A 12,733-nucleotide genomic window follows, 5' to 3' on the forward strand; every position below is an offset into this window, starting at 1 on the left:
GCTATTAGAATTTTAAGTTAAATATTTTCCACTCACTTAAACCAAATGAACATCTTTTCGCAAGTAAACTTGTGAAATGCGCGTCTTTAAAATGGCAACCGCTAATTTTAGAATCTTGCGCAAAAATGCAGTTAGCCTAACTGATATGGACTTGTGTATAATTTTGTAAGTTTAAACGGGATGTCGGTAATAACATTTATACTTCTCCCGGTCACGGAGTCGAATCGAAATTAGGTGCGTGTCTCCTGCAAAGGTATACGCTGCCAAAGTTTCATAGATCGCGCTATTTCTGTGCAAACACAAAACCGCTGACGCACACTGTCGGTCAAAGCTCCGACTGACGCTCGCCTGTCAAGTATCTATTAGGACTTATTTCTGGACTTCACTATTACCACGATACTTTATGCCTCAATATGAAGGTGAAAGAACTTGGCTTTTTCCAGATGACGGCATTACGGGTAATAGAACTGAGAGGAATGGGAGGAGTTTATATAAATGTATCTTTCTATTTGCTACATACGTATTTTTACTTGTTTACGGCGTGATCTCGGTGTGCTTCCATAATTCCAGGCTTTAGATAACACTCTTATTATGTGTCTCTACTTTTCTTATCTCCATCACAATTAATCTACTTCATAACGTAATTGTGCTTGTACATATGAATTAAGTAATAGCATTTTTAACTTTATTTGAATATAATTGTATCACCGTCCGTCATTACTGGAACTGCGTTAATATTAACGGCTCAATTGCCCTTTTCATTATGCACCCCGAAACATTCCAGAACGTTTAAAAATGAATGTATGTAGTTGCATTTATCAACTACAGTGTTACTACACGTAGTGCGACTGAGGACACTATAAAAACTCGGCCAGAACGTAGTTCGAGGCATTGCTCATAAATATGCAAGGTGCCATAGAAAGAAGTAGTCCTCGTGAGCAAGATAGTGAAGTTTTTAACGCGTTCATTAGGCTAGAACGATAATTATGCACTGTATATTTTTGCATCTAAGCACTCAAGCTACATATGCGATTATCACTTTTACTTTTCAGCCATGCAGTGGTTGAGTTGTGTACACTGATTTAACTAATTTCATACGAGCACACAAAGAGCCGCCAGGACAGGTGCGTCCTCCGGTCGCCCTTTGTCTGTGCTCCAGGCCGTAACGGAAGGCGTGACCCACTGGCTGTTGGAAATTGCACGCACAGCCAATTATTGTGCTTTGTTACTAGGCGGTTGCTACTTTCCCTTTGTGCGAACATGTTTTTTTAAAAACACTTGTCCATCGCTGCGACAGCTATGACTCTTTCAGTCGGCCCACTTCCGTTAGTTTCTTGTGCAACAATGTTAAGCGCCATACTAACATCGAGTGAACATAATGAAGCCGTTATCTGTAGCCTCGAGGTATTTAAAACTGTCTTGGAAGTCGGGCTTGGTAACGTCTGTGGAAAGGTCGGCCATAAATTAAACACGAACAGAGACGAACTGGAGTGATGCTGTCGTTAACAACATGAAAAGCATTTATTGCGATTCGATTAACGATTTAGATTACAACCATCGACGATTCTAGAAACGTTAGTTTCATGAAAAGTTCTATTTTATTCGGTTACAAATTGAGCTGTCGTGTTGAAGCAAGATATTGTCTGACATAGTCACAAAACATTCTTAGTACGCTGACAGTCCAAGTAGGTGGCACGCCTTTGGCTACAAGCTACAATGGCTATAGTACGAGTGGCGACGTCTAAGTCAAGCAAGACACACCTAAAATATTTGCACTAACTCACTAAGTAAATTATACTTGCCTTGTTTGTACATAGTATCACGATCGCTAGAAGTCGTTTTGTGTTCAGATGAACGTGAATGCGAAGCAAGATCATTTTGCAGTTTTACTGGGTACACATGCCTTACTTCATTCTAAGCTCCGTAAGTGGAACTTAAGTATATGCTATTACGTTATGCGGCGAAGAGTCGAAGACCCTTATAGTGAAAGGACACTTGATTCGATGAGATGTTACTCAGAAGTAATTACGAAATTCACAAACGATTCATTAATATTCTAAAGCAATTACACGTACGTGCTCATACATTTTTATAAATCAACGGAAGAGCCATCTTGGGCATATCATTATCGCATTGTCTTCCTCTTTACTGGGTATTATATAATTTTCAGGATGCAGGTTACGTCATTTCGCCGATTTGTACCTATTGAAATTGATCACGTTTGGTAATTGATAGTTTCGCGATTACATGCCTGGTCGCCCAAGGTTAAGCCTGCTATGTAAATAAAGTATTGGCGCTAGCTACAAAGCTATGTGAGGCTGCGGAACAAATTACAGGCGTGATCCATTCGCGGCCGGACCGGCCACCGGTAGCACAGGTTGGACCGGCCAGGAAGACGGAGATTGTAGTTAGATAACTAAGTTATAGCCACTCAACTAACATTGAATTAACGTTATCTGCTGCAGTTTAAATGTACAGGAATACAAGAGTCTTGATAACAGCTCACGTAAGCGGGACATGCAAATTGTATGTTAAGTAAATTGTATAATAAATAGTGGTCCAAGTGAAAAGCAATTTATTGAAACATCAGGTAATTGATTACTTGGAAACGTTTACAAGAATTGATACCATTCAGATGTTAAGAGGTGCGTTGATGAACACACGGCAGCGGCAAATGAACCCTCTGGCGTTCTTCCAAATCGTCTGACTACAATTTAACACAACCGCGGTATCTCTCACTAATTAGTAAGCTCGCTTAAATGGTTCCACTTCCTTCAAGTCAACCAGTGAGGTCGCTTTAGTTACTTGTATAATCGCGACAGACGTAACAATAGTAACAACATTTGTGACTAATCCATTTGCATTATGTTTAGTCACGAAAGTCGTGTCAAATAGCAACCAATTATGTACATATCTGAGTGATATATTAACGTGATCGGTCCTAGTAGGTAATACAATAGCTGTTTATTAATACTTTGATGTAAATGAGCTAAGACATTGGACTGCATAGACATGTCTCTTATCGGGGTTGACGTGTGCGGTTAAAAATTTGCTTCGTATAAACCATCTATGTCTAATATTATTACGAACGGTGAACGTGTACTAACAATGTCGGGTCCACGTCAACTTTGGTCACGCACGATTGAGCATTTTCGATGGCATTTAAACCTAACAATAACAAAGGGTTGCTAATTGTGAGTCATGTAAACTTTTTACAAGGGAGGGTGTGTGACAGTCTATTCAGCCTACAGCTGTTCGTTTGCTATTGGTGAATCACAGTTTAATTAATGAAGTTATGTACACGTATAACGTTTTGTATTCACATAATTTACTCATTAATTCCTTTTACTGTATGTACTCGTACCTACTGCTTGCGCATTCCTCAAGCGATTAATTCAACGTTTTCCATTTCGTTGTACTAGCTTTGTTGATTTTCTTTTTGTTTGACGATTTTTATTTTCTAAGCCGAATTCGTGCTGTTACTGACAGAGAAAGATCGCTGGCAGACTCTTTGTCTCTATATTAATTTAATTAATCATAAGTCAAACATAGTCGAAAGACGTATCGCGTGTTTCGAGAAAGATAATACTAATTAGGGTTAAACTAGCGAAAACAATGTCTCATCACTCAAGATAATGTAGCTAGTTTTTAATAATTCTGTAAAGAAACGTCAAAACAAACGATGTTTTATCAAAAAAGAAAGATTTATAAAAGAATAATAAGTACGTAGGTATTTTTTTAAGTTATTTTCGGTTGTATCTTTGGTCATCGTAAACATTTAGTTAACCTGTAAAGGTGAGAATATATTGACTTTTATAATAATGCTTCGTAAGTGACCACAGCAAGTGCAAATGTGGCTGGTGGGCAATAAACTCACTCACTTGTAAATATATAGGATTTAACTTGGGTGTGTGTATACTTTTACTTATCCCTTCATAAATACAGCATAAACGGCGTGATTCTATATTTTAGAATATATTGGCTTTCAACATGATCACACGTGGGGCAGATATAAATTAGAATTTTGTCCATAAATTTTACTTTTAATTAAAAATTTCAAAGGGAGCGGCTTGAAACACAATAATTAGTATCGGGTTGATCTATGTGTGGTCTACGCTTGCCTGAAGTCGTCAACCCACCACCGTTCCGTGCCGCTGTTTGTCCGTCCTACGCATCTTGTGCCGTTCATTGGCCGCCACTCGGTCTGGCCTGGACTCCACCTGACATCACCTCATCGCTTTTCTAGTCAACTAATGACCCAATCTGTTCTTTGATCTATTTTGGCTTCGGTTTCCGTAGAAAATTCACCATTTTTTTAATGTCGACTTTACTTTTTAGCTTTCATTTGGATATCAAGTAATTGTGCGTAGGCAACAGGAAAATAGGATGGTGATTGTGATGATGATGACGCTGATGATGAATATATTCGTTGTGCAATGTGTCTTAGAACTGCCTATGAGTATTTAGATCTTATAGCATGATTTGGAGACCATCCAGGCTTTCGAAGAACTTGTCAAATTTTTCCTCGTGTGCTTTACATCAGTGTAGTATCTGCTAAAAGCTCATTTATTTTATCCGACGTTCGGGAGATTGACCTAGACCTCTGTGAAGGGCGCAATAGATGTCAATTATTGCATCATAATCTCGACGTACAATATGCTAGAATCAATAATTGGGAACAGAAGCATTTTCTTTAATTTTTATTTAATTCACCATGTCCGATCTGGTCTAAAAGAGTAAAGTAGGAAGAAATGAATGCAGTAAAAACTAAGCCGCTTTCCTGCATAAATACGTTTTTATGTGGTCTCGAAATTTTTTACGGTCTTTACCAGTTTTAAACCTTATTTATCTTTTGGGAATTCGGTGTAAATCAATAAAAGTCTGTAGATGACGATAAAACTGAAAGGTGTAAGAGAAAAAGCTGATATTAGCCGGCCATGTGGCTAGATGTGATCCGTCCATGATCTATGTTGCCATGTGTCAGCTGTTTCTCTCAACCGAAATAACGAACTGCGCAGCGGATGGACTCGAAACGCGCACTCTAAATATAATCCTAAAGCCGGCTACACAACTATCATACTTTGTTACACTATCTAGCATAATGTGTTTCATATGTAAATGACATGAATGTTCCGACAATGGTGCCAAATTGTAGCGACTACTATAGCAAACATTTTATCATTTTCCTTAAGTGATTGTTTGGCGTTATCGCAACTGAGTTTGAGATCGATGTGATCAATGATCACTACTTCTCAGTTAAGATAAATACTAGAATTGTCGTCATCGTTGTGCAGTTATCTTTATGTGCAAGTGCACAATATTATCTAAGTCCGATATCGACTGTAACTGGATTTCATTCCGTATTATTCAAGAGTGTTCCGCGTATAATCGACTTATTCCTAATTGATTATCGTTACCTAACGCATTTTACGATTTAGAACCGGTATTTTCTGGTCTTCAAGAATAAATGTGGCTAGAAGAAAAATGGAAGTATACTCTTAACACGTTTGTAGATAGTACAGATACAAATGTGTGGTCATTAGAGTAGTGCCCTGAATTTTTCGGGCACCTGGTCAAGTGTTTGCGTTGACGGGGGTGTGGTGATAACGTCACCATTGTTGTCAACACGCATCAGAATGGCCATAGGTACTTAAGTATAGAATAGTCTGCATTTATCAGCATATAAAGTAAACAAACTGAATTAAAAACCACAAAACAATATGTAAATAATTGGCTTTAAATACATTGTTTGTAATGTTAAACATTATTTTTTTCCTCCGAGCTCGTAACTGCGCAGTAGACGGTCATAGTTGATTAGGTATGTTAATTAATGACATACTGATAAATAATACACGTAGCTTAGACGGATTTATTGACTCTTTATCGGATATTAATATTAGTATCAATTTGTTGTTTAGTTTTTGGCTAAGCCCTCTGATTAGTCTCATGTGTTGAGAGGAATGGGTAAGTATCGAGTATTATGTAACAGATATTATTGTATAGTGGTACCACATTTACATTTATTAGTAATATTATCATACATTGTCAGTTTGTCATATACTTGGCTAAGGAAAAGGGTGTTGGACTCAGAACTGCGCATCATGCCGTTTATAGATTTATCGTCAATTTATTAGTAGCTGCCTTTTCGTACATTGTCAGTTATTAAGATTCAGTAATAATAAAATGGCTCAGAAATGTAAACTCAACGGATCTACGTAATCTTTAAACAATGAATGCGTGATCTAGAAACCACGATTGAATACGCGTAGTCACTATCGCGAAATTGCCACTACGGTATCTTAAAGCTAGGTTTACAGGGGCTCTGGCTAAAAGAGTAGGAGTAGAAACAGGGTGGTTTTTAGTCAGTAAGAGTCTGACACTCCCTCTCGCCTCGCTTAAGGCGGGAGAAGCCATTGGATGATTTTTCCCCTTAAAGAAAAGGTGCTTTTATTGGTTTGCCATTCTTTTGGTTGAAGAAGTAACTGGAACGCACTCAGGGATTTGTACATTATGCGTTATTATCCTAATTAGTTTAGTTCAACCTTGGTTCACTTTTAAATTCATTTGCTGACTTTTTTATTTCCACTATCTAGGTTTATTTGTATTCACGTTAAATTGTTAAACTCTTTCGTCGAACTTAATTTTAGTGTGCCAACTGTTACCGAGTATTTAGAAAATACATCTTGTTCTGTTCCTGAAAAAAATCTATCGTCCCGAATAATGTTTTAAAATATTAGTTACAGTTAAGTGGTACATCGGATTTCTTACATTTGTACGATTTGTACTACATTCTTACGTCTTGTAAAGTTTAAACATCTCTAGGCCGGAAGATCTAATCATTTAGTTTTTAAGAATAAAAACAAACCGTTGCCCCTAATTGATTTCATATATATGTTTACTGACAAGCTGTTTGAAACCACGAGTTTTATCTTCGATTTTTCGTCGAATCGTAATAAAATATTAATATTAGCTGTATTTTTTTTTTACTTAAAACGTCTGGACGTTTTCTGGAAATGTCTACGTAGAAAACGGCAACCGTCGAAGTTGACAGGCACATAATATAATTACGAATACTAATTATTTACATCGTTCGTTATCGTCGAAGAATTTCAAGGTCGTGGAAACAGTTTTCTTTAAAACAATTGACGGGCGCATAAACAAAAGAATAGAGTGTGCTATTTTTGTAAATTAGTAGCACGCGGCTCTTAGTGGCAGTTAGTCCAATGTCAGTAAATTCCTGAGTCACTAGTATCAGTCACGCTGACGCATCACTTCACTTCATCTAATCTGCTGTTAAGATTACAATCATGCGATATTTTCGTAGTCTCGGTCATGTCGGTTCCGATTCTGTGTACGGACCACGCGGTTTTTGATTACACACACTGAACTAGACTCTAGACGTATTGCGTCACTTATTCCAGGCAGCTTTCTTGAGAGAATGACCTGGCGAAAGGTGCTGGCATCCAGCCAACGTTTGCCGCTTAGATGTCATATGGAATCTATGTATTACGGAGTCTTGTGTAGTCTCCAATTGCAACTGTGTTGTGTGTACAAAACTACCCACTCAAACGATTGACCTATTGGTGAACTTTCAGCTTACCGCACTAAAAGCAACCATGTGTGTTTATGTTTAATAAAGTCAGAATGTTTTTCGTAAACTAAACTATACGAGTACGCATAGTACGTTGTTCTAAATCAGAAAGAAAACAAAACATTAGCATCATCCCACTCGATTGTAAAAGTTGATTGAGGAGAACACCGTTTTTTCTATTCAGTATTCGTTGAATACGAGATATGTTTAGGTGTACCTATGTTATTAATAAGTACTGTCTGCTAGTTGTAGGTACTGGGCACGATTCCAGCGTGAAACCGAGCTCTGAGAAGTGATTTTTCTGTCTGATCGACGTGTATATGACTCGTGATGCGGACCTCAAGGTCTCCGCTGCATTCATTCCCGGTCGCTGCCACTAGATCACATCAAAGAGCCAGATAAAAAATCAGTTTAACAAACATAAATCAGGACAAATGGTCTCTGTCGGTATAAAGTTCTCAGTAGCTCAGTATTTGTTTATTGTCCTGCTTTAATAATAACATGTCGTATTCACTCGCCCTTGTAATATTTACTGAATTTAGGTGTACATTATATTGATTTTATAGTTGTTTAATACTTCATGCCACTGCCAACCGTTTTGTTAACTTTAATGCTGACTTGTTATTACGTGGGCAAACATTATACAAAGAAAATAAAAGTTACGACTTTTGGAGTTTCCAACCTACTTTTTATGTACATGACATCTTCACACAAATATTTGAAATGACTTCACTTAAAAAAACTTTGGGAAAATCTTATGAGTTCTGAATTATCCTCCATCTCCTCATAGCCATTTAATAATAGTTTATAATTCTATATTATAATTAATTCTACAAGATAATATAGCTGCCATATTACTGTTAATAGTGTGTATTTATATAATTATCAACAAACCGCATTCATTTATTCATATTTTCTTAAATAGGTATAAATATTGTAATTATGTTATGTTGCTGTCGCACTTCATCTTTCATGACGGTGACGTCAAGGCAATCGTTTGTCACATCGCTCTTAAACTTGACAAAATGTTTGGCAGTGTAAATGGAAGCGTGCTGAACAACATAAAACAATTATACACCATTTCTCTGAATACTAATTATTTCTAAAGCGAGTAAATGAGTTTTCTTGCTTTAACACCATCTTTATACCGAACACGTGGCTGGGAGCGGTTGTAACGCGTTACCAGACACGAAGTTGTTCACTGTTCCAACGGAAACAGCGTGAAAATTTATACGAAGTGAAAAGCGAAATGTCTTGCTTCTAGAAATTTCGATGAATGTATTTAAAGAAACCACGTGGCTCATTTATAGTCGCATTTCGTCTATCCGCGACTTTTTTCGATGATTTCCTGGTAAATATTTGGCTCATCAGTGACGTCTGTGTGTCTCCTCAAGAATCACTTTTGATGATATTTAAAATCGTTTTGATAAAAATAATGTTATCGAGTAGGTATGTATATGAATAGATTCGGTTGAAATGTTCGTAGTTTTACGCACGCTTCCTGAACAATTTTTCTAGTATGAATACGCATGTTAAACTAGGAAGCATCAGCATGATCAAGGCAGCAGTTATAGCGGAACTTCTTTAGTGATGACTGGCAAATGTAAACGACTTTAAAGTATGATGCTGTTAAATGGAATCGTGGCTCCCACACTAGGTTTTTCTCCTGCGTCATGGATGTACTTACAGAAATTTCACAAGGACATTACACCGAAATCTGACGTGTTGTTGTGAGTGAAATTACCGGAGGCCCAATTCCCCCCTTCCCAATCTTCCCAATCCCCCCAACAACCCTTAAATTCCTAACTCCCAAAAGGCCAGCAACGCACTTGTAACACCTTTAGTGTTTCAAGTGTCCATCATACGCCAGCTCGTGTTCTTCCAAAAAAACACTTGTTGCCCAAAAAACACTTGCTGTGCAGGTGCTAACATTCACCTACTTCAAGATATCAATTACATACCTAATGGTTAAGATGAAGGTGTCCGTTTCTTTATTTTTTCATAGGAGCTGTACTTATCCAATGATCTAAGAACTTATACATTACCAGTCTTACACAATATAATAACAACAATACATAATAAAATGTATTGTTTTAGGGACCTTTCATGACAATATGTTACCACTTTACCAGTGTTTAAAGAGTCTCAATTTGATGTGTGACTCATGCAGAGCATGTCGGGTTTTTTTAATGCGTCTGAAAGAAAATGCGCTCTGACAATGTTTCCGAAATTAAAAAAAAAGACGTCATGTTGGAATGCGTTCAACATTGACTAGCGGAAAAGAATTGAAGTGTCTTTTAATAAAGATTATGAGGCGAGGTACCACAATGTATCTTTGCATTTTTGTTAAACGGGTTTTATTTAGCTTGACCTGTTTGTATGTTTAGGTCAAATTAGTAATTGGAATTTCTCCCCTTTCTTAATCTGATTTTTGGGACCTACCCTTATTCTTGATGACTATACACATTAAAACCGTTTAACATAAAAAATATGTTGTATCATCATCTTATTTTATTAGACTGTAATTTACATGACAAACAGTTTCTTGCTCTAATGTATCTTATTTCATTTTGTAGCTAGTTTCTCCTTCGATAAAATCTTAATCTGGGTCCTGATAACTGATATTTTATAGCAACTACTCAATAAATTCAAAATGCGTTTTAACTTTTAACGAGCGTTGTTGATTGATGGAGTCATAAACTCTAGAGTTTCGTTTCTGATCTGATTGACAACAGATCGATCGGCTTTTGACATAGATCTTAGAGTTGCAATATTGATTGTTAGTCCTCTTCTATCATAAATGTTTTTGTTTATCCTTTCATCTTAGAGCCAAAGCAATGAGGCAGTCACTTTTATACAAAGCGTGATAATATTCGGTATTAACTGGTTTTAATAACAAACAATTAAACTTTTAGACTAATAATAAAAATTGGAGTGTCTGTTCTTTTTACTACATACATGTGAATATTTATATATTAATTCATACATTCATAAAAGGGGGGTATTTTTGGTACACCAATATGACATTTTTAAATATTTTTCTCTCAGTCTGTTTGTTCCGGTTAATCTCTGAAAAGGCTGGACCAATTTTGACGAGACTTTATTGATAGGTACTAAGGAGTACTTAGGCTACTTTTGTTTCAGAAAAGGTATTTTATTATAGAAAACTGTCCAAACTTCTGTCAGAAGTCATTATTCTATGCAGACAAAGTCGCGGGCAACGGCTGGTAAATAATAATAATCGTCTGAAATTCTGATACGGCTCACGTGTACATTGAACTATTGAACTCTGTATCTGACAACCACCTATATAACATTGTTTTGTCAGCTGTTTCTTTATTTAATTATTTCAATCAAGGCTAAAATTATAATGAAATACTTTGTCTAAACAAAAATAGGCATTTCATTGAAAACTGTTTTAGAACTTGTTGAATGTAAAATGTAAACACTAATGGTCCTATTTCATTTAAGGACACTACGGTCTTATTATGGACACCAACTCGTCCTACATTTGTACTAAGGGACAATTAGATAACCATGCAAGCCATACGACCAATCGCGCAACCATGGTGTATACAGATTGACACCAACACAATCAACAATTTATTAAGACTATGTTTAGTCACTGACAATTAATCAGGCACTATAAAAACACTAGAGTTTTTAACCAGGTTTAGTCATCGACAATGAATCATTTGCTCAACCAAGTTTCCACCAAAGAAAAAAATAACCTCGATGCTATGCTCTATATTTTATTTTTGTTAAAAAAAAAGGAAAAAAATCTAAATATTTTTGTTAAAAAGGAAAATAAAAACAAAAATCTTTTTAGCTTTAGAACACAGAGTCCATTCCTTTAACATTTATTGATTGATTGTGAAAAAATAATCACATTTAGCTTTAGCTACAATATCAATGTTACTATGTACTAGATACATACGTACATAAGCTGACGTCTGTCTCCCATGTAGGCATCCTCATGCTAATGCTACGATTCTTATACACCTCTTTCACTTCATCAACAGACATCAGTCTTTTCATGCATGCTCGTAACAAAAGGTACAGGGGTAATTTGGCTCTTCTTTAATATAATATAGCCAATTTGGTCGATATATGTATGTCCGATTGTCGTAGTGCACCCTCTATCGACGGACCCATTCATACCAACTATACTTCTTTCGTACTTCTACTGATGATGTTTAAACTGTGTCGTTAACAAAGATGTTTGAGACATGAACTAAAAGCAGAATAGTACTTCTGCATTTAGTACTTGAAGTGCCGCAAAATAAACGTGTGCTCTAAATAGGAATACTTAAAGACTAGACATTGAAAATGTCGTTAAAGTCCAGTAAGTACCTTTTGAAAGCTATACGTACGTAGTAAACAGGAATTAAACAATCTTCAACGTGTTTGTTTAGTAATAAACGATCTCGGTACATATTTATTGTTTATGCATAAAGAGTAAATATGTAATGAATACATTATTAAGAGTTATTTATACATGGAAATCTTTTGAAGTTTTACAGGAAGAGAATATTAGAGAAAGGGAGGAAAACAGCAGAAGTATAGGCGAATGAAAGGGAAAGAGATGGAAAAGACTTCTCCTTTGGAGATGAAGAGAGAAAAAGAGGGAGTGAAAAATGATTTTAATAAGAAATATCTTCAGGTGCTTAAAAACCGTGAAAAAAATTAAAGATTAAGATTAATTATTTTGCAAAAGTAATCTATAAGCTTTGAATCATCGAATATTCGTCAAAATCATTTGGAAATTTCAACGATATGACACACTGGAACAATTCTCTTGCATTTATAATATTGGTCAGGGTGGAAATAAATACCTTTTTTTAGAACATTTCTATTCTTTTATACAATTTAAGTAGTAAATAAAACATGTCGCCGTTATTGTGAATTAAACCTAGAGTTTAACGGAATAATTATGGATTAATAAATACATCAGGTGCTTAGGTATAGGCTAGTGAGGTAGGGACATTAAAGAGTACAGTTATGACTCAGAATGGTCATAATAGACTGGCCTACAAAGTCAATGAAAACCTGCTAGCTATGGAATAATTATTGCAATTGTATTTAATAATTTAAATATAATTGGTTACTTTTAGACCTCGTTTAGAGTGACTCAGTTATCCT

The 12,733-nt window shown here is 36.1% G+C and overlaps 1 protein-coding gene across 3 annotated transcripts in view; it reads left to right on the plus strand.

The window, feature by feature from the left end:
* LOC118262075 (MAP kinase-interacting serine/threonine-protein kinase 1) overlaps nucleotides 1-12,733 on the plus strand; it is a 76,010-nt gene that overhangs the window by 21,605 nt on the left and 41,672 nt on the right. The window lies entirely within an intron of this gene.

This window comes from Spodoptera frugiperda, chromosome 20, assembly GCF_023101765.2.
Source record: "Spodoptera frugiperda isolate SF20-4 chromosome 20, AGI-APGP_CSIRO_Sfru_2.0, whole genome shotgun sequence".
Lineage (NCBI taxonomy): Eukaryota > Metazoa > Arthropoda > Insecta > Lepidoptera > Noctuidae > Spodoptera > Spodoptera frugiperda.